General features: G+C 43.7%; 1 protein-coding gene and 1 non-coding gene across 2 annotated transcripts in view; one reads left to right on the plus strand and one right to left on the minus strand.

The window, feature by feature from the left end:
- ME3 (malic enzyme 3) overlaps positions 1-23,730 on the minus strand; it is a 95,154-nt gene that overhangs the window by 60,228 nt on the left and 11,196 nt on the right.
- TRNAK-CUU (transfer RNA lysine (anticodon CUU)) lies at positions 16,498-16,570 on the plus strand. The gene has a single exon. It is a non-coding gene; the product is annotated as a tRNA-Lys (tRNA).

A 23,730-nucleotide genomic window follows, 5' to 3' on the forward strand; every position in this document is an offset into this window, starting at 1 on the left:
ATGCAGTAATGGTGGATTTACAGCATAAAACTTTACATGCTTTCTGATGGTTATAAGTAAATATTGCTTCTTGAAATCACTCAGTGCAATACTAAAGGTAGAAAACCCCAGAAGTGTGAAGCAAAGTTCTCCCACTGGAGCTCATCAGCTACTCCTGTTGATGCTACTCAGATATGATTAGAATGAAACAAGTTGGAAAGCATTCCTATAAATGCATTCTTCAAGCCCTCTAGAGCTCTTCATTATCTGGTTTTGGAAGTTAAATCATATAAACCAGCAATTTTTGTAACTGGGTTTAATAAATTTTATGTGATCAAAAATGGGCTATGTTGTGCTTATGTTTCCTTCAGCTTATGGCTTTTGTGGAGAAAAGCATAGGGCACAAATCACAGCTGAACTAACCACTGCAAAATGTATTAGAGAAACAGTTTAGGCTACTTCAGGCCAAGACTGGTTTGAAGGGAAGATACTAGGGGATTATTCCCAGTATCCATATGTAAGACTGCCCTCTTTCCTTAACCACAAAGACATTACATGAAATATATGGATGGGTACAAGGAAAAAGAAGATGAAATACTGACCGGGGCACACAATATCTGCTCTGTGTTTGCAACGGACCTGAATGGTCCCAAAATGACTTGAGTGTTTTCTGACTACTCCTGCTCTCCCATTGTGTGTGCAGGTCAAAAGCTTCAGTGCTAAACTAGCACACTGGATTTTCCACACAGAGATCTCCTTTCCTTCGTGGAGTCCTATACTGGCTAGAATATAGCTCTTTGTGTTTGCATGGTGCCGGAATGGATGGAAAGATAGAGTCCCACTGCTGGGGTACGCAAAGGAATTGAGCTGGAATGAAACCAGGTTACAAACAGCACATTGACCTGTGTAGATGCTTCTTATTTCTGCTGAGTGAAATGCAACTACAGCAAGCAGCAGCAAACACACACAACCTAGGCTTGGGGCACCGAATGTGAGATGCAAATCATACCTCTGAAGAAACAGTCAAACCTATTTTAAGGCATTTTATCCACAGATATAGATATAAAAACAAACAAATCACAGTAACACAATGGGTGAAGATGGGGAGAAACATCTGTTCTTTATGCCTATTTCAGCCTCAAGAGCAACACTGGAACATGGACATGATGTTGTCCTGTTTTGTGTAACAGTCACCTGTAAGATGGCCAGTGCATGGACCACAAGAAACCTTCCTCTGTGTTGCTTCAGCCTGGAAAATGCCAGTTTTCTGTGGCTGTTTATTGAAGTAACTGAATCTCCAGCTCAATGCACTTGGTCAATAATAGAGGGGGCTCATTCCCCTCAGTGAGACTCAAGACCTGTGGGACAGACCCAAGGCATCCATCCATGGTCCACTGCTCACCAGTATCCTTCCCACAACTGGTATATGGTGGAACAAGAAATGAGGACCTTTCTGAGGTTTAACCTCAGAGGACAACTTGTCCTAGAGAAGGTCTGCTACAGAAAAAGGCTGTCTCATGTGGGGCATTCCCTCCCCACACAAACTGAGTGCACTCAAGACCAGTCTCAATGCAACACCTTAACTTTGTAAAGGCACAACTCTCCTTCCTGTCTTCTTCCCCTCATTCTCTCATCACCAAACCCCATTTGAGGAGACAGCTGGGACACTACAAGGGAATCCCAAGTGGGAGTACTGACTGGGGTATCTCTCCAGTCACCCTCATCTAAAGAGCACACACTGCTCTTCAGAGCAGCAGACCAGAACCTGGGAGAAGTGTTAACCACCTCATTTGAATCCAAAGGTACTGGCCCAAATAAAACCAGGATCTGCTTTTAAATCCCCCCGCTCCTCATTTATGATGGAGGATATTCTTTGGCTGGCAGATGCCTGAGTGCTTGTATTCTGCCTAGATGAGAGATGCTCCCCTGCCTGTACACTGTGTACACTGTACACAGCTGTACACTGTGGCAGTTTAGGCCAGATTTCACTCACCAGCAGCACAAGTGGAATCTGTGCTTTCCCAAAGCGGAGACAAGAGCTCCCAAGCATCTCTGCTCCTTTGAACCTTGCCATCAAACTGACAAAAAATCTCATTACTGGGGACATATTTTACCTCCTGCAAAGGGTGAAAGAGGCCAAGTGCAGAGATAGTTAAAAACCCAAACGCAGCCACCCCCTTCCATCCCTGCGAACTCACTCAAGCCTAAAGCATTACAGAGATCTCCCACTGTGGGGAGCTACAGACCACAGTGCCCTCGACTCACCCAGCCAAATAGAATTAAGGGGCTTTAATAGAGCAGGTAGGAGCTGGATGTCGGGTTCCTCCTGGAGAATGTGCAACGAACGCTGTGGTGAACAGAGAATCACAGAGATGGGTACCCACATGCCAGAACCCTGAGGAAAGGGCTAGCAGGGTCCCATATTGCTTGTCCCTCTCGAAGCAGCAGGTAGCTGATGCCTTGGAGGAATGTGAGCTTTCCGCTCCTGCAGAATGCTCCTGCCTCTTTGTGTGCTGCTCCTGATAGAGGAATTCCCTTCCTGACCCCCAGCAGGAGACCGGTTTAGGCATGTGCACAGAGGGACATCCAGCTATGCCAGCCAAACAGGCTTTCCTAAATCCTTCATGTTGACACCAGGTCGCGAGCTGACGTCTAGGAAAGAAATCCGTTTGTGTGAAACTACTGCCTGAGTGGAAATGCTCATAGCTTTAAACAGATAACTGTTAGGTGAACACTTGAATGAAGTGAGGCAAAGCAACATGAGCTGAATGCAGAATTGGCACCTGGAACCAGACACAAGCTTTTGGGTCCCGACAAAAAGCCTTCACAGAAACAAGTGATGCTGCAGCACAGAAAGCCACAGAGGAGTGGCAGCAAGTCAGCCATAAGCAGAAGAGAAGATGCTGCTCCTGAAGATAGCTCCAGGGCTGACCTGCATGGGAAGATTTAGCTCTAATACCCACTCACCTACAAGACTCTGGGGTGCACCAAGACACTGACGCCTCAAAGGTCAAATTCTCAATAAGCAGCAGAGTGAAGCAAGCACAAGAAACAGCCTGTTCCTCAAATTCCAGAGAGGACAAATCCAACCCACCAGCAGTGAAGCAGTATCCGATGGTGCCTGATTCAGCCCTCCTTGGGACTGGACTTCTGCTGCCAGGCTGAACCTCATCCAAGCAGTTCAAGGATGGTTGTTTTGGTTCTTCCCCAACACACCCTGAAAATGCTGTTTTTCCACCTTTAGTTTATTCATAAAACAATAAAGACCGGGAGCAAGGAGCACAGACCTGACAAACAACAGTTGCTCCTGTGATACTGCTAATGAGAGAAGCCTCCCTTTTGGCAGAGAGGTTGAATGAAGTTTACTTACAAGGCTGCTTGAGTTGGTTTGTTTAGATTTGTAGAGCCCACAACGTATACAAAAAGCATTCCGAGATACAGCAGTGAAGACATTATGATCCCCACAGCTTAGCAGGCTGAATAAGTGAGTACTTTTCCACAACAGGCTATATAAAATCCTTCTTCCCTGTATTTTCACTGTATCTCCTGTATTTTCACTCACACATATACACAGAATGGGCAACTGGGAAAACCCCAGTAATTCAGCAGAAGCACTGGTGCTGTGTAACACACAGAAAATGAGGATAAATTGCTATCAGTCCCTCCCTTCCACATGCCCTATGGCCTCTCTTGTCTATCTCCTACTCCCTCTGCTTTAAACCCTCTCTTTCCCTCTCTGCATCTGATTCTGTTGGGGCATCAACTGCTTGTACTTTTAAGAGGTTTGGTTTATACGAGTGAGAGGAAAACAGCCAAACAACAAAGCTGCAATTCATGTTTGCTCATTACTTCAGAAAGGGTGAGCACTGCAGAACAAAGAGCTTTACTTTAGGACACCTGCAGAGCTTGGTGGACCACAGCACTGCAGCATCACACCACCAGCTCAAAGCCTCTCTCACCCACTGTGGGAACGGCTTCGAGCTTTATTGAGTACATAGAGCTGAAAATAGGATGCCTGCATTCCAGGCAATAGCTGAGTTCTTAAGTAAACAGTCTTAAGGAAAAGTTGATGAAAGGAGACAACAAATACTCAGTTTAAATCTATGGGCAGTGCTGTCCATCTTTATGACACACTGCAGCAATTCCTCTTTTGCTCTCTCCTATTACTTCTTCCACAGCTCTGTGATGAGCTTCCCTGGATCACAGAAGACATAATAGATATTTATGTGTAGGATGGCCCCACAGTCAGGAAACCCTTGCGAAGAAGCATACATTAACTTCCCATTAACTTCATCGGAACTGAATGCATGCCAACATGAGACCACGCTTTACACCTCACTTTGGGTCTAACTAGCACTAGTAGGTTTTAATCCATAATTATATATAGGTTGGAGATGCATTAACTGTGAAATTCTTAGTTAGATAAAATGGTTGGCTAAGAGTCACTTTTCTCTCAACAGCAAAAGGCAATTTTAGCAAGATACATACCCAGGTTTCAAATGAAACCAGAATTAACGACCTTTTCTTGTTAAAGGAGTTATACTTTATGTCTCCTATGCATTTAGAAAACCCCTCTATTTTCATATCAAATGTGGCCAGAGTGGATGAAAAGTGACAACAAATCACAGGTGAGATACAGTACAGCAGTAGAGTGACACTGTGAATCTTCTGGATGTTAAGGTCCCTGCAGGAGCTGCCTTTCTGGAGACTTTGAATACAACTCTAATATAAATGTAATACAGTGAACATTGAGCATCTGTATTTTCATCTTGAAAAGCAAACACTGAGGAACTGGCAGAACATAATCTTATGCCTTAAGGAGAGCACACTCAGATGCAACAAAGCAATCAATCCATGGGTGCTGTCAAAGCAAAATCCTCCAAGTAACCCAAAATGAGAGTGGGCTGTTGGAGGGAGTAACTTAGGACACGACTTGGTGCTGAATCCAGCATATACATTACTGTACTGTGTGTGAAGTCTGAAATGATTGCAACAAGCTCCACATGGCAACCCAGTAACACTGATGTGCATTTAAACCACTCTGGGTTTTCTGAAGGCTGCAAACAGGGAAAACCAGCTTAAAGCCAGAAAACACAGTGACTGAAGAACACAGGATAGTGTAAGTTACACAAGGTCAGGAAAGCAGAGGGAAGTCCAGTCTAGGGCATCATGGGGGGGCCAGTGTCCTCCCATAGCCCAGATACAAAGGGAGGAAAGGGACAGACGTTTTCAATACATGTTTAATGCAAGTCCTAATGCAGAATACCTACTGAAAAGCCTGAAAGAAGAAGCCTAAGAGGGACAGCAAAAGGAGGACACATCATCCTATCTACAGCAGGCCAGTGCACCCTGTGTGACCACAGGGTACCATGAAGAGCAGACCTGTGTGAGGTGGCTGGATAGAAGTCAGCTGCAGTGAACCAGGACACCACCACTGAAAAGGGAGGATGTTTGCTTCCTCTCTCAGGCTGAGAGAGTTGGGAAAAACAGCTGATTTAGGCAATGGTGGGACAACAAACTCCTTCAGGTTTCTTTAGTGGGTGAGAAACCATTGCCTGAAGGCAAAGAGCAGGAGTGTGAAATCAGCTGCTGACCCCTGAAAACACTGTCTCATTCCATCATTCATAAACCAGTATGGTTAAACTAAATGTCCTGGGAAGAAATAAATCATCTGAAGGACACAATGTATAGGATAGTTTGGACATTCAGTATTTGGGTTGGGTTTTTAAGTTATTTCATAGGCATCTTGCAGAAATATCCATTTCTGTGACTGCATGTGCAGCAGAAGTAGTGCATCATTGAGTGTAGAAGTTGGTAAGTGCCTCAGAGACCTAAGTCTACTCAAGGGTCTTTACTTGCATCTTAATTACAAAGGCATTGCCCTAAGACAAGACAAACATTTCTTTGCCAATATGACCAATGGGAACATTCTGATGATTGCAGAATTTCTTGGTTTAGCAATTTTCACGGTCTTCAAGCACAAGCATTTGTAATTGTTGCATTATCTACATCAACACTTTAATCCATAAATTAAAAATTCATTAGTTAAGCTCGGATCTTGCCTAGCAGCATTTCCTGCTCAGTGATTCGGATCAGCGTGGGCTGATCCTTATTGGAATGCCTGAAACCTTTAACTGTATCGCACGTGAACACAACAAGGGCTTATGTTCATGGCAGTGATTTAATGTCTGCTCCCCTTTAATGAAGTAAGTCCTTTAAGGGGTTCACAGAGAAGTGAACAGCTTTAATACTTCAGCCCATACGCTTATCAGGAGTCCCTTCCCTGATCAGCATAAACCCCAATACTTCTCATAGCAAGTAAGTGCCAGCAGCAGTTGGGCTGGTTTGGAAATGAGCACTGTTCTTCCTCTGGCAACAGTTAAGGGAACCGTTTCCCCGTGAATAGAAAGCCTAGTTCTCATTAAAAACCTAATTCTGATATCCCTTATCAGCAATACCTGGAGCAACTCCACTGATGTTAATAACACAACATCAGGGTAAAATCAGGCTAAGCGAAAACAAGAACTCAGGACTGCAGGCAATGAAGTCTGGCATCTATCTATTGGATCCAAGCTGGGCCTGGCTGATATAACTCTCATAGGTATTCATGAAAAACAAGTCTGTACGATGCAGGAGAGGTACCAAGGCAACTTGAAAGAGCGCCCACTGAAATATTTTTGGCTGCTTCTGATCTCGTCATCCTTTATGCACCCAGGGAATGCAAATGGCTTTAAACGGTATCCCCCCCCCTCAATACAGATAAACCTGAAAATGCCTTGTCTCTCTTCCTTCCATTGTGTCAGGTCTGAAGTATCTTTCAGGAGACTATGAGCAACCTGGGAGCTATATAGTACACTTGCATGAAAGAGCACAAATTACTGTTCCCACATTCCAATCTCAATGGACCCAAAGCTGCTCCACTCCACAAACAAAGCAGCAGAGCACTTGGTCAGTCACTAACGTGGCTGCGGCTTCTGAGTAGGGCTATGTTATTTCTGGCCAGTTCTCTAGCAGAAGCAAGTAAACTCCAGTCTTTTTAGACCCATCTGCTTAGATACAACACATGTCTTACTAAAAACACCCCTGAGCAATATCCAAGTGTTTGTAAATTGTCGTTAATTTTGAGTTCTTGTGTTGAAGCACTTGGTGTCTGACTGTTAGATGCCAGGAGAAGACTTCGTGAAGCTCTGGAGATGGCCAGAACTTCAGAGACAAAATGAAAATAGAATCACAGAATAGTTTGGGTTGGAAGGGACCTTAAGGTCATTCAGTTCCAACCCCCTGCCATGGGCAGGGACACCTCACACTAGAGCAGGTTGTTCATACAGTGATATTACAGATTCTCTGCTCACCTTGTTCCTCTTGATATGAAGAACTTGTACTAGCTTTGAGTCCTTTAGCTCATTGTTCCTTCTTTTTGCTTTCTACTTTTCTCTCTCCTCTTGTCAGAGATTAGGATCCTTTCCATTTTCCTCCTTTGGGTATGCTTTCAGCTCTTTGAAGACTGCCTTCCTATCATTCCATAACATAATTCACTTTGCTGTTTAGCCCATGCCTGCTCCCTTTGACCATTTTCTAAGTCCTTATTAGAAGGTGATACACACAGGTGATTCTGGTGTGGTATTTATCAGCATCTCCATACCTCCTGTAAGTGCTTAATTCTCTTAAAAGGCCTTTCAAACACCCCTTTATCAATGTTCCTCACACACATACTTAATCTCATAGAAGATAAGCACAACAGCAGTGGATGATTGGCCTTTTTCTCTCTGTAGGGACATTGAATCTAAAACATCTTATAGCCCACCAGTCTAAGGAGCACTTAAACTGCAACATTTTCAGCCAGATCTGGCACTTGATGCCAAATCAAGGGTTGTATTTACCTTTGTGGCACATCCTCATCAGCTCCTGCAGGACAGAATCACAGACAGCATCTCCCCATTTCACCTCAGGGCAAAATTAGACAAGAATTGAAGCAACAGATATGGTGGTAACTGGATTTTCCACAGACAAGAGTCTTCTCTACCCCTGTGACCTCTGTATATACAGTTAGAGTCATGGTCATAGAATCATAGAATAGTTAGGGTTGGAAAGGACCTTAAGATCATCCAGTTCCAACCCCCCTGCCATGGACAGGGGACACCTCACACTAAACCATGTCACCCAAGGCTTCATGGTCCTGGTAGAAGAGCCAGTAATGAGGATCCAATACTATATTCTTCCTACATAGACACAGGATTTCAATCCAGGTTGCACAGAACCCCTGACAAATCCTGCTGCCTAACCTGACCTTGAAGCTAGTGTGTGTGTGGGGGTTTTGGGAGCTCAAGTACAAATCCATGTCCAGACTTGCAACCTTGTTATGAATTCAGCCTTTCCAGATGGCAGGCAAGATCTAAATGTTGGAAGTACAGTTGTTCTGCTCTCTCTCATCCCCAAAACAAGCCAATGACAGCCCTTCCTGATGGCTTTTAAAGAAACAATGAAATCATCTATATACAAATTGTTTTAAAATAATAATTCTTTTAAGTCTGAAAAACAATTACAAAATATGGATTTATGTTTTGTATGGAAATGTTCTTTGGAAGGATTTTAACTCAGTGCCTGTGAAGGATGAGATGGCAGCAACTATGTCTGCCTGGCTTTCACATAAAGCACAGGCAGAAGATGCTATTCTCAGTTATTCTGCACACCCTTGTAGCACTGCACAGAGCACACAGACTCTCATCTTGAGTGTGACTCAAATATTCCTAGTGGGAAACAGGTCAAGCCCTGGCTTCAGGTTGAAATGAACCAGAGACTTTGGTGCATGAAAACAAGTTGTCAAAGTACTTCTGGATGCACAACTTATCTGTGAAGACCCAGCTAGCAAGAGTAACGTCCTTACTCCTCACTGCTTCAGAGATGCTATATGGGTGTGCAGGGGGGTTGAGAGCTCTGTGCTAAAGAATAGGGAAGGAGAAATGAAACAAGAGTCCCCCTTGGCACAGATTAAAACCAAATACACCTTCTGCCAGAAGCTGTAGTTTAGTTTTGGCTTCACTTTAAAAATAAACATCACAGAACATTTAAATCCTACATTTTATATGTTAGGCAGCAACAAAGTATTGATGTCAAGCTAAAGAAACAAACCATGTTATTTGCTATTAGCTAGAAATTAATAGCTAGAAATCAGTATCTTCAACCCCTTAAGCTCCTGGCTTCAACCTGAAGACAGAGCTGCTCTTGCAGCTGTCCAGGGCAGCAGAACCCCAAGGCACTGTAATAAAGCTGACTGAAGCAGAATCCCTCCCAGTTACATGGCACATCCCACAGTCACAAGTTAATTTAGGAAGGGAGCTTCAGCAATCACCTGGCGCTGCCCCTGCTCAGGATTCTCCCCCTCTGCTCTGGTGAGACCCCCTCTGCAGTCTTGACCCAGCTCTGGGGCAACAGCACAGGAGGGACAATGAAGCTGTTGGAGTGAGTCAGAGGAGGGCCATGGAGATGCTGCAAGGGCTGGAGCAGCTCTGCTCTGGAGCCAGGCTGAGAGACCTGGGCTGGGGGCAGCCTGGACCAAGAGGAAGGCTCCTTAAGGGGAGACCTGAGAGCAGCTCCAGTGCCTAAAGGGGATACAGGAAACCTGGAGAGGGGCTTGGGACAAGGGCCTGTAGGGACAGGACAAGGGGAATGGCTGAACCTGCCCAAGAGGGGGAGACTGAGCTGAGCTCTGATGGCAGAAGCTGTTCCCTGTGAGGGGTGCTGAGGCGCTGGCACAGGGTGCCCAGAGAAGCTGTGGCTGCCCCATCCCTGGCAGTGTTCAAGGCCAGGTTGGACAACAGGGGCTTAAAGCAAGCTGCTCCAGTGGAAGGTGTCTCTGCCCATGAGTCTGTGATTCTATGGTCACACCTCCTTAGTGGTTTGCAAAATCCAGATGGTTTTGACAGAGCAAAGAGAACAATGTGACTCCAGCACAACCCTGACCTCTCAACGGTCACTTCTCAGAATAAAAGGGATGAAAAAAAAAAGTATAAAAATGAACATTTTTATATACGCAGAGTTAAATCAGCTTTGTTGTGGGGTTTTTTTGATAAGTCAATGACCAGGAACAGAGACAATGCTCTGCAGGGTCACCTGAACCAGGCATGCCAGACCTCATCCTGCTCGAGCTCTGCACTGACACTTGCTGACCGAGGGTGTTCATCTTTGTGCAGCTGCCTGAAGGAACCAAAGCCAAGTGCTCTTGATCTTCAATCACTCCCTCTCCCATTCCCTGCTTCTCTTGTGTGGCAGAGAACAGCAGAATAGGTGTTTCATTATCTGAATCAACCATAATAAGCACAATGAGAGACCAGGTTACATATTCTGTACAGTTCAAAACAATATCATCACAGGAACACATTATTTATTAATTTCTCTATTTGTATATTCCCCTTTGCCTCACTTTTCAACAACTGGGTTATTAAACTCAGCTAGTTGTGTTCAGTGAGTTCATCTCTGCCTGCTAGGACCCTTAGAGCAGGTTGGATTTGTTATCTAAACCTTATTTCTCCTTTCCTATTCTGTCTTTCTAAAGGGATATATATATATATGTATATATACACATGAGTTCCTTCTCCTTCCACATTTTAAACTCCCTTTTCATTAGTCTGGCTTTGTAAGTTTGACCTTGTAAAATAAAAGACCCTGCAATGAGGTAATGGAAAGAAGAGCAAAAACCAGCAGGTGGCATTTTATTGTACTTAGTGATGAAAAGTTAAACTCCCTTAAAAAGAATAAATGAAAAGATTGAGCATTTTCCTATTTCTTCTTAACCAAAAACGGGAAAACTTCTAACAAAAGTTTTCCACTGAAGATTTTTGAAAGATATTTTCATAAAGGAAAAAGTTTTAAAACAGCAAATAAACAAATCCCCAAAGCAAAGTCTCACCTTAGAACCTTGGGTACAGACTGTTTATAGTGACAGGTCAAGGGAGGCGCTGGCACAGGGTGCCCACAGAAAGCTGTGGCTGCCCCATCCCTGGCAGCGTTCAAGGCCAGGTTGGACATTGCTTGGAGCAAGCTGCTCCAGTGCAAGGTGTCCCTGCTCACCACAGGGAGGCGGGATCAGCTCACCCAAACCATTCCATGCCTCTAGGAATTGAAGGGCTCTTTCTAGCTGCTGCTATTCACATAGACATTGAGTTGACCACTTGTCCAGCACTATAAGCCCTGGGAAGGTTGACTACTAATTTTCAGCTGATTCCCAACTTCTAAGTAGGCTTCAGGACAAAATACATCACTTCTTGCACTCTATCACAAATCAACAGAGACTCATGAAGAATTTCAGCTCAAATTCCCTGGATGCAAGTGAGGTGAGTTATGACAAACCATAACAAAAGGCACCAATTGCAGTTTGAAAGACAGAACACCCAACCACAGTGATGACAAGACAGGACAGATGAAACAGCCAGGACAGATGAAACTGCACAACCCATAGGGCTTCCTGCAGAAGAAGGTTGGATGCACATGCAAGGAGGGCTGCTTAGGTACCTGGGGTGCAGCAGTTGACAGACTGAAGTTACAGATGGTGGAGTCAGGAAAGGAATGCACTTCAGAGCCCAAGCTGAAGAATGACTTGCTAGAGCTGCACCTCTCCAGGCAGGAGATGATCACTACAGGTCATACTGCTCCTCACAGGCATCTTTATGGGCACACCATCATTCTGAGGCCAGTACTGAAGGTTAAGTCTAATTTCCTGGATGCCCTCACATCATCCTCATGTGTGATCTCCAGCACTGTAGTGGCAGAATCCTCCCCACTGTTTTGGATGAAGGGACAGGGCTTTCCATCTCCGTATTTCCCCAGTCAGCAACATTTTCCCTTGGTTCTAGGTTGCAGGTTTATTTTCTTTCACATCCTCTGTAGAACCAAAGCCCAGTGTGAGATACTCATCCCAGCTCACGGATACTCCTCAGTGAAAACAGGTGAGTGCCCAGTAGATAAAGTAGATGAACTGGGAGCATAAATGAGCTTTAAGGTCTGTTCCTGCAGCCCACAAGACATCCTAGGGAGTTTCCATTGAAGCTACAAGGATGAATCTCCTGCTTTTGCATTCAGTCCCTTACTGGCTGTCATGGTTTAAGCCCAGTCAGCCACGCAGTCTCTGTCTCACTCCCCTCCTCCTCCCCTTGCTCCCAGAGGGATGGGGAGGAGAATCTAAGGAATGTAACTCCCACAATGTTGAGATAATAACAGTTTAGTAACTAAGGTATAACACAAATCACTGCTGCTACCACCAATAATAATAAAGGAATAAGGGAAATATCAAGGGAAGAGAACACAACTGCTCACCACCTGTCAACCAATACCCAGCCCAATCGAGCAGTGAACTTGCCCTTCTGGGTACTGCCTGCAGTTTATATAGTGGGCATGACGTGCTGTGGTATGGAATACCTCTTTGGTCAGTTTGGGTCAGGTGTCCTGTTGCTGCTTCCTCCCGGCTTCCCTCCTCCCTGGCAGAGCATGAGACTCACAAAGTCCTTGGTCAGACTAAACATTATTGAGCAGCAACTAAAAACATCGGTGTTATCAAGCACTGTTCCAGGCTGAAAGTCAAAACCACAGCACTGCACCAGCTACTGAGAAGGAGAAAAATGACTGCTACTGCTGAACCCAGCACACCAGCTAATAACGAATCCTCAGAGCCTGCTGTGCAGCAGATGCCTTCAAATAAGTGGAAACTTCAAACCCTGCCTGTGGCATCACAACTGTTTATTTATTTTAAATTAAAGCTCTGAGTAAATTATTACATATAATAGGACTGCACTGCGTTTGGGTTTGTTTTCTTTAAACCCAACACATAAAACCTGCTGTAAAGACCCTTAAGGCTTATCTCTATAGCTTTAGGCACCACAAGCCAGTGTTGTTTACTCTTTCACAAAGCTCTTTGTAGGGAAATTCTATCATATCAATTTATTAAATATGTTTTGAGGCTGCGGAATATGTGCTTATGTGAATACACTTGAGGTTACAGCTTCAGTTTATGGAAGCAATTTCCATTGCAGGGCTATATTACCCACATTGCTTTAGAATCCTGATTTTCTAATGGAATGAGAAAATTGCCTTCATATAACCGCACGTCTCAAATTCATTTTCTAGCTGTACTGCATCACATCAGGGCTTCCCACTATCAAGTTTTGATTTCATTTTCAATTTTTCCACTCATTTCCCATAAGAGTTTAAGCAACTGGCTGAGAAGCAATTACTTTTATAAATTCATTGCTGTTAGGTGTGTTAATTTTTGGTTATGATCTCGTGGGGTTTTGGGGTGGGCGTTTGTTGATTTTTAAGCTTGGTGTGACTCAAAACTAACCTGTTTCAAAGGGAATCTGCATTTCCTGATGCTCAGTGTTAATTCTCTTCCCCATACACATGGGAAAAAAACATTGTTGAGATGCAGGAGGTCATGAGCATCTGAGTGTACCAGTGTATTACATAAAGCAGGAAATCTGATAATAAAGAAGAGATATCCTCCCTATCTAGTTAGCCCTAGTGACTGGTCCCTATATCTGAGAAACTGATTTAGTATCTGTTGTCCTACTGCAGAACCTTCATTGCCACCTCAGGCACTGAGATCCTCTAGAAGTCTCCTAAGAAGCTGCTGGAAATCATGTATCCCCTGAAGGAATCTCTGGTTATTCAGAGTCTCTTCTGTAAGAAGAGCAAAAGGCAGCACCAACAAACTGCAACTGCAAAATGAAATGAGGTAATTCCTTATACAACACTCAGTCATTTCAAGGAACTCCTTGCCTTTGGCAAGGTTACTTCTTTGAATATGGAGTTTAAAAGACTTTCATGGGGAGGAGAAAGAGATATTTACTGCGAGGGTGGTGAGGCACTGGAATGGGTTTGCCCAGGGAAGTTGTGAATGCATCATGCCTGGTAGTGTTCAAGGCCAGGTTGGACAGAACTTTGGGTGACATGGTTTAGTGTGAGGGGCCCCTGCTCATGGCAGGAGGGTTGGAACTGAATGATCTTAAGGTCCTTTCCAACCCAAACCATTCTGTGATTCTGTATTTTGAAGGCTATGAAATGCAATGATTTAAGTTAGTAGGTCCCTGAGCTGCAAACTGCTGGCAGCAGGAAGGAAGCACTGCTGTTGTTTGCTTGCCTATTCCCATTTTTTCCCTAAGCATCTGTTGTTTGTCACTGTGAGAACAGGATACTACAGTACATGGCCTGCTCTAATTAAAGGCTCATAGACATATCCAAGCAGTAGAATTATCAAGATACTTGAGGTGGAAGAAAAGGTAGTGTACAAAGAGCTGTTTGGCTGGCACAACACAAAGAAACTCCAAATTAGTTCCAACTTTCTCATGTTTTTTCATACTGTTTCTTGCTGTGGGGTTCTCCACAGGCATCTTTAGCATCAGTGCTCCAAGGCCGATTCATTGCAGATCCGAGGCATGTGCCAGGGGACCTTACCACACGGTTTAGGCAGAAACCAATAGTCTGCAACTAGCAAGCAGTGGCTTGTAACAAGATCCCCTCAACAGGCAAAAGTATGTTCTAATAGTTTAAAAAGCACTGAAATGGCATCAGGAATGACTCGAGTAGCTGCACATCATGGAACTGATCCTTTAAACCAACACAAGATTACACTTTCTCTAAGGTAAGCTTTGCACTGAGGTGGTTATTATTCATGGGGGAATTGGATATCCTAATGGCACAGGACTGGGAATGAAGCAGTGGAATCTCTGAGACTTCTTCACTTCCAGATTTTTCCTTTCCAAGCTTTGAGACAGGCAAAAAACAAATCAGAGGGTGGGTGGAGGGAGAACAGAATAGAGTCAGCTTGACCAGCCAAACCCTGCAGACAGAGCCAAATAACATCTAGCATCAGTTATTGGCCAAAAAGCCCTACATTGACTTGAGCATGTTCTGTAATTGAGGTATGTGTAGTTCCAGCTAGGCAAAAAATGCTGAAATAAGCTCAAACATGGTGTAAGCAGTGCTAGGAAAACAGCACCCCTGACACAGTGAAACAGGCCCAAGTGGCTTTAGTCAACAGGCTGGAAAGTAATAGATGAAGAAGTGCTTTTGCAATTTGAAAGCATTTGGATGTAACACCACTGTTAATGCAAGGCTATCCAAAAGGACATTGTAGGCTATAGGAAAACAGGATTAAAAAGCAGATACATCATTCAGAGGGTTGTTTTTTTCCAATATGTACTTACACAGAGATTTCCCAAATACATTACAGTGTCTCCTGAAACTTCTGCATGTGGGAGATCTCTTTGGCCATGAAAGGTGTTTATAGAGAAGAGGCCATGTGAACTGTCACTGAACAGACCAGGAAGGCACACACACTTTTTGGAACAAACAGCATAAAACCCATCATGCTCTGCTACTACATGTTTACATATAGCCCGCTAACAGCATGTACAGGGGTTTTGTGGAGTTCCCTCAGATAAACAGTCAGGAGAAAACTGATGTCTTGTAAGTCTGTGAAGCTAAAAATGAAGATGCAGTGCTTCTTGAAAGATGCTTTACGCATTTAAATGAATGCATTTCTGAAGTGCTGAAGCACGGCACAGAAAACTTGTGTGTCATTCAGTTAGATCCCCATCCCCATGCCAGATCTGTCTGAAACCCCATGCTAACACTTGACAGCGCTTCTGAACTGAGTTTTGCTAAGCACAGAGACAGCAGGTTCTTCTTGGTGCGTAACAAATGTGAGATCTGTCAGCACAAGCACACCCCAAAACATCTTTCTGCTTTTACATAGAAACATTATTTGTGTCATTATATGGAAATGCTCAGCAAACGCATTAACATGCTGGATTAACCACGTGTGTGGCCATTCTCAGCCTCAGAATCACAAGCTCCTGGCATATGTCAATCATTCCCATTGAGATTGGCTATGCCAATCAATGTAGTCAGGAGGGAAGGGGGAAACAGTGGACATACTTTTAGGGTCACAAAATCCTTCTCCAAATACTGGAAGTTTCTGTTTGCTCTAGACCACCTGACCAAGCTGTAATTGTGCGGTTAGTGCCGCATGATTCACCAACACTGAGGTACCCCACAAGAAATACAGTTTTTCAAGTAATTCCTTAAAAATGTGGGTGGGAAATCCCCGTGTGTTGCACAAGAGGTCTCCAGCTCTAACTCTGCTGTAGACCAGTGTAAATACCGGCAAGCAGCTGTTATAGAGACCACGTTTGGATTTACAGACACAGAGGTCTGAGGAAGCGGAGCTGTGCTGATGCTCAAAGGGGTCACTTCACTTGTGTATATTGTAAGCTTTTAGCCACCACTTTGTTAAATCTTACCAAAGCAGGACACTGCCATGCAAAAAAGAAGATAAAAACAAGGAGTAATTCATAATCTGCACATCCAAAGCAATAGAAAGAGACGTAACAGCACCTGAGGTACATCATTAGGAAACAGCAAGGCAATATGAAGTGCTGTCATGGTTTGAGCATGTTTTGAGGGTGTTTTTGTTCAAGGTTTTTCCAGCCAGGGAGAGTCTGGGAGGAAGGAGAGACAGGACACCTGGCCCGGCTAGCTCAGTCGGTAGAGCATGAGACTCTTAATCTCAGGGTCGTGGGTTCGTGCCCCACGTTGGGCGCCAAAAATGTCATGGTTTAAACCAAGTCCCCCAACTCCCGGAGAGTTAGGAAGGAGAATCCAAAGAATGTAGCCCCCACGGATTGAGATAAGAACGGTTTAATTGCTAAGGCATAACACATGCATTTGCATAAATTGTATTTTAAGAATAGAATTACAGTTATGCTCCAAAAGAAACTCTATTTCTACTCATGGAAGTGTTCAAGACCAGCTTAGATGGGGCTTGAAGCAACCTGCTCTAGTGGAAGGTATCCTTGCCATGGCAGGGGGTTGGAAGTGGTTGAAGGACCCTTCAACCCAACCATTCCATGATTCTATCCAGAAGTGGTTCGTATGGGGACTCATACACCAGTCTCTAAGTAGAGATTGGCCTTAGTTGCAAAGAATGGTCATGGGTATGTTTCATTTGTTAGTACAGATACTGTCTACATCTGATGTATGCCATTTGGGGTTTCTTGAGTTTTACATCAGCAGGAATCCAGAACAACACAACAGTTAAAGCAGCTCCATTCACAGAAAGTGCTGACTCAAGTGTTCCATGAGACAGGAACAGCCTCAAGCTGCAAAGCCCATATTAAGAGACCATAACCACATTAGGAATGCCAACATTTAATTATGTCATTGAGACAAGCTCACGTGGCAAACCAGTCCATCGGCTGTGGTTTAAATGAGTGTCAGCAGGATGCAGATGTCAGTTAAGAGTCCAACGAAGGCTGCTAGGGATCCCAAAGCAGTTGAGATCTGGCAAACTACCTGGATGCTGAGTAATGCATCAGATTTGATTTTGATTGTAGAGGTCAAGCTACAATCTTGCTGGATATCACACACAGAAAAAGCTCCAACCACCTTCAAAAAGCTTATGCCATTTCCCCAAGAGCTTACACATTATAACCTACACAGGCTACAAACGTCTCTTTCAACACCATCATACCACCAAACCCTGATGTGTGCTGAAGCAGAGTGAAGAAAAAATAGTGAAGACAAACAGATATTTCTAATGGAAAATCCTCCATTCAAATTCGAATCAGATGTGTTCCTAATTGTACCAGATGGAGCCAGGATGAGAGAGGTGGGGCTGGGTCAGTCTGGAGAAGAGAAGGCTCCTTAAGGGGAGACCTTACAGCAGCTCCAGTGCCTAAAGGAGCTGCAAGAAACCTGGAGAGGGGCTTTGGACAAGGGTCTGTAAGGACAGGCCAAGGGGGAATGGCTTTAACCTGACAGAGGGGAGATAGAGATGAGCTCTTAGGCAGAAGCTCTTCCCTGTGAGGGTGCTGAGGCACTGGCACAGGGTGCCCAGAGAAGCTGTGGCTGCTCTAGTGGAAGGTGTCCCTGCCCATGGCAGGGGTTGGAACTGAATGAGCTTTAAGGACCCTTCAACCCAAACCAGGCTGTGATTCTTCCTGAAAGGGTCTGCAGAAGGTTCTTTTACATACACAAACATACACTGGGCTGCTTACAAGGATAAATGGACAGACAGAACCAGGAGCTGGGTTCCTCCAAGCCAGCCCAAGTACAATATAGACACAGGCAACACATAAAATTACTTTTGCTATCACTCTTCGTTTTATTACAGAACAGAGATTTTGCTTCTCATCTCCTTATCTGCAACTCCTGATGATAAAAATCCTCTCACTGTTACCTTAAAAACCCTTTCTGACATGTATGTCATTCAAAATAAGGTTATATTAACAGCATCAAATGGTTCACACTATTCTCAGGTGTTACAGATTATCCACAGAAAGCAGCTTGAAGCTGTGAATGCATTTCCTAAGCATTTCTTGTCACAATCTACATCCAACATTCAATAAAGGAGAGCTCTAAAAAAGGTGGCTTATGCAAACACATCCAGAATGTACTATTCAAACTCAGCACCTGAAAGCTGTTACTGCTTCACAGGGATGTTTTTAACTGTAAAAATACAGAAGTGCACAAAATAGTTGGTTAATACACAGTAGATAATGTCATTTGTCCAGCACTAGAATGCAGAAGCTGAAGTATGAATTAGCTGCTGCTGAGAAACACCATAAATTAACTGATGCTCACCTAACAAATTGGTTACACATCAGTACGTGTTCAGTCTCTTAACTTCCATGTTCAACATAAAGATAAGGATATGCCTTTGGACATTCTTTAAAAGTCATCATATGCTGAGAGGTCGGAGTGATTTTAGCATGATGTGGATGTTGATGCTTTGCAGATGGTGGTAGCAATGCCTTGTCCTGCAGAATCAGAAGGTTTTCATTTCAGAGAACAGCAGGGGTGAATTAGGATGGCAATAAAAGAGTGAGATTCTGCAAAAATCTAGGTCTAGCCACATGCATGTGATTGCTTGTGGGGGGGGAAAGGCAGCTTCAGACAAATTTCAAGCAAGGTTCTACTTTGATGAGTATCCAAATTACACTAAAGTTGCTCCAGTCCTACACTGTTGGCGATATGTGTTTGCATCTACAGAAATCTCACCTCAGACTAAAGCATTGTGATAAGTACAGAGGGGTGTCCCTGCAGTTGCACATTTTAATAAGCTTCCTATTAGGTGTAAGTCTGTAGAATCAGGTCCCTCACTACTCCATTATGCTGGTCTTGGTCCAAATTTCTGCCTAGGAGTTGTCCTGATGCTTCCCCAAGCCTCTTTCTCCCCAGACAAAACCAAGGAGCTCTGCAAAGCTTGAGGTTACCTGAATAACTTAGAGACATTAAAAAGGGAAGAAAATCAGGTTTTTCCGAAAGCCAACAACTTCTAAACTATGTTTTTGTTGGAACAGCATTGCTGAGACTCAGCATGAAGCAAACATTCCGGGTTTATTTTTGTCCTCACTGAAAATCCACACTCGCACAGTATGGTTCACACAGGTCTGGTCACCCGCATTCATGTCAGTCACCAACCTTTCTACCACTGAATTCCCACCAGATCTCAGATTTTATGCATCATCCTGACCCTGCTGTCCCATGTCTTTCCTTATGGATCAAGAAGACAGGAAGAAATTCTTCCCTATGAGGGTGGTGAGGCACCACAGAAGCTGTGGCTGCCCCATCCCTGGCAGTGTTCAAGGCCAGGTTGGACACAGGGGCTTGGAGCAGCTGCTCTAGTGGCAGGGGTTGGAACTGGATGAGCCTTAAGGTCCCTTCCAACCCAAACCTTACATGATCCTATGATCCCACTTGCTGACTATGAGCACTACACCTAAAGACCTGTGGGATCAAACCCCAAACATTTACATAGTGTTGCTGATCTCAGTTTTCTTTTCAAGAAATACAGACTTTTTGCTTTCAAAGGTGCCTGGTACAGAGAAGAGAGCCCAAGCCTGGCATAGCTGTGGGGTTTCATCCCTTTTTCTCTACCTTACGGGCAATCCTCACTATGCTCTTTGTTACTGCTACACTTTGCTCTTTATCCCCTAACTTCCCCCATCTAGGAATGAGGGAGTTGGGACAAAGGAACTGTGAACCAGAAGGGCAAATGCATTGGAATATGTACTTCTGCACAAAGTGAACCAAGATTTAACATCCAGCTATTTGGAGAGGAGGTTTGCTGCCCACAGCTTGGAGGCAGACCCTGTCTTCAAGCACCCTTAATGTGTATATTCAATCATACTGTAATGAAACTGCTCAGTGACTGTATAGTACATGCTAAGGACAGGCCAAACTCCTACACCAGCATTAAAGAATGTAGGATCTAAATCCACTGCTAAAAGAAGGGTCTGTCACACTGCTTCGGGACTTTTCTTTCATTCACTACTCTTCTGCTCCTCCTTTTTTAAACTGAAGGAGGAAAGGGACTGAATGAACAAGAAGCCCTTGTGAGCTCAGCAGGGTAAAGCTGAGAGCAAATTTATCCATTTGGAAGTTTTAACACCTGAAGTGACTGTGCTTAATAAAGGAAATACCAACTGGAGATATAATAAGCTGTCTGAACCTCCTCCTGCAAGTTCATTTCATTTTTGCAGTTGGTTTTCTTCTACGTGGTACTCAATAACACAGATACATTACTGGCTTTTATTTTTGCTTCTCTTCCCTGTGAATACAGAGCAGAAGTGTACCACAATTTCCTTACAGCCCAACTGTGCTCCCTTAAAGCCACTCCTTAGATACAGGCTTTGGCCAGAAGACATTCAGTCTTACAGCAGTGGGATACTAAACCAAAACCCTATGCCCTAGTTCAGCAAAGCACTTAATATGAAACCAAGAAGGCTGCAAGCTTGAATACTTTGCTGCAAAGGGCTGTAATTACTCATTTGTTTCCCATCAAATTCAATCTGCTTTGGATCTAGTCCGAGACATTTGCTGGAAGGTGTCATGAAGTAAAATGAAAGTAAGCCAGTGATCTTGGTTTCTAAGAAATCACTGATTGAAGCATCTGTCTAATCAGATGCTGAGGCAGCAGCCACAGAGGGACCACACATCACACCTGGACCTCTGGCCCACAAGCTTTAAGCCTAAATATTTACCCTGGTTTGGTTCTCTCTTTGAATTACTGCTTTCATAACGTAAAGGTAATTACCTCAAGATTACAGGTACTGGCATCTGTAACGTATACACAGGGTGACGGAAAGGTTTGAACTGGTGCACAATAACACCAGGAAATTTAAGTGTTTAAGCATATTAATGGAAAAGCATTAAAAAACTTTCTTGTGCACAGCTTTTGGAAGCATTTCACAAAATGCTTTTTATTTTATAGAACAACATGTATTTGATGGCATGTATAGGGTACCACAATCTGTGGGATATAGCAGTTGATAAACCGCATTTCTAACAGGCTGTGGCTGAGATCATTGTCAGAACAAAGGATGCTATGATAAACAGGAGAGCAAACAGGTATGCTAGATGAATGGTTAGGGGATTAATTTGGAGAGAGCAGTGTTCAGTCATTTGGTCAGCCACAGATGTCCCATATTACATCAGGCAAGTTAAATTCAGCTCTCCACTGAAGTGAGAATAACTACTTTTCTGTCTCAAAAGAGCACTCCAGAACTAAATGTGAGATGTAAAATGCCAACATGACACCCATGACTGCCCAATCCTTACATGAACATCTATCAGTGATTCAGAAACCACCTTCCACAACCCCTTGGTAAGAAACACAATGGAGCTCCAAACTGTTAGCTGTAATGCAGCAAGTGTGTAGGACAGCTTGAACTTCAATGCCTGAATGAATCTCATTAAAGAGAACCAGAAGCTGAATGACACATGCCTTGAAGATTGTATAATGTGGTGAAGGCTTCCAAGAATTAAGAATATGAAATAACAAACCACAAGTATTTCTCCCAGTCACATTGTTTTCTTTTTTTCCCCCAAGTCTTGATGTTCAAACTCAATAGTTTCTGTATTTTGCCACACTCTGACAACCACAGCCAGGGGTGATGTGTCTAAACACATTGTCTAACTCATTGGACTGAGAAAGTAAGCTTAGTCTCCACTTCAGGCTCAACTGAAGATTTTGAACCTAAGTGGTTTATTCTAGGTAATAGAGATGTTTCATATTTGTAGAGCAATAAGTAAGCATCTTTACAACTTCTCGTACCCTTTTTCTTCATCTCATATTTGCCAGGTGAATTACCCAACATATGGATGTTTTTCTCTGAAGAATGAGATTGCTTTCTCACATACCAGTATCTCAAGGCATGCCCTCTGTTTCCACCTTGATCTTTTTCCTTGGGGAAAAAGGTAAGGACTTCGGTCATTACCCCAGGATTTCTGAAAGTCCAGAAGTTAGCTCGAAGCTACAGTTTTATGTGCAGTGCTGACCTGCAGGTGGACAGTAAATCCAATGCATCCAAAAGATGATCAGCCTCTGCATACATACAGACTACAAGCAAAGCAGATGCTGGATGCCCAAATATATGGTCCACCTCAGCCAGAACAGAGATGAGGAAGAACTACAGTGCACAGTGACATTGATGATCTCACCACTGTGCACACCACAGATCTGGAAACTCGTATCTCAGAAGCAACTCAGCCCAGGAGCCTTCCCTCTCCTCAGAGCACTCTTCTGCCTGGATAGGAAAAAGCAATGGTGCCTCAAAGTTAAGGGTGAAGCCTCTTTTTAAGATATAGAAAGCATTTCCCATAGTATGGAATTACTATGAACCTGAAATTACTATGAACCTGAGGCCTGTGGCAGGGGGTAGGAACTGGATGATCTTAAAGTCCTTTCCAACCCAAACCATTCTATGATTCCTTGATTCTATGAAAGGGAAGAGGCTCACAGGACTTCAAGCTAATTTGGTTTGGGCCCCAAATCAGGGTTTATTGCAACCAGCTCAGAGCCTGAGAAAACTTTTGCACCACTAGGAAATTCAAACCAGTGGTGAACTGACCAAGGGACTTACGAACAAGACTGAAATTCCTGCCTCCTACATGCATGCCTAATACAGTGCTACAGTACCACAGTTCAGAGGTTACATTATTATGATACCAAGCAAAGCCATTAAGACTTGAGAATGGTTTCAGCTGCTCCTTGCTTGCTCATAGCTATGTAACCACGTTCACCGCTCTTCCTCCCTTCTCCAATCCTGTGGAACACTGAAGGTCCTGGGAGCTGCTTTATTTACTCTCTGTCAAAAATTAAACATTAAAAGCATCCACGTCACTGAATTTGCTGTTCCTCAGGATATACTAATTGAAAACTTCTTGCTCGCTGTTACAAACTGCAGTGCAAATATTATGGTTCTGTGAGTCAAACAAGATTCATATCCCTCCTTCCCTGCAGGAAACCCTAATGAAGGCTACAGGGGTTTCCAGCTTCACAGGAAGTGAAACTGCTGGATTCTGACACTTTGATACTTGGCTTCAGTGGGAAACTCATTCTGCAACTCCACCACTTGCATTCCTACGAGCAAAGCAGTCCAGCTGCCCATCAACAGGACATTTGACCTTGCAGGGAAACCTGAAAGGCACTGGTACAAAACAACACGATCTGGTTACGGTTTTGCTCTCACTGCCAAATCCATTAAAGCTTATCTTTAAAATGCAATTAACTTGTTGTAAGTGGCCAAAACCAAACCTATTCTCCGGCAGCAGCCAGACTCTTGCTGCTGCTTTCCAGCACATTTGCATCACTTCTATTTATGTGAGAAATTATTTCGTTATCTTATAACTTCAAATACAGCTAACATTACAGTTACAGTAAACCCCAAACAATTACTTGCCTTTAGGGAGGGTGGC

Source organism: Melopsittacus undulatus, chromosome 2 (assembly GCF_012275295.1).
Source record: "Melopsittacus undulatus isolate bMelUnd1 chromosome 2, bMelUnd1.mat.Z, whole genome shotgun sequence".
NCBI lineage: Eukaryota > Metazoa > Chordata > Aves > Psittaciformes > Psittaculidae > Melopsittacus > Melopsittacus undulatus.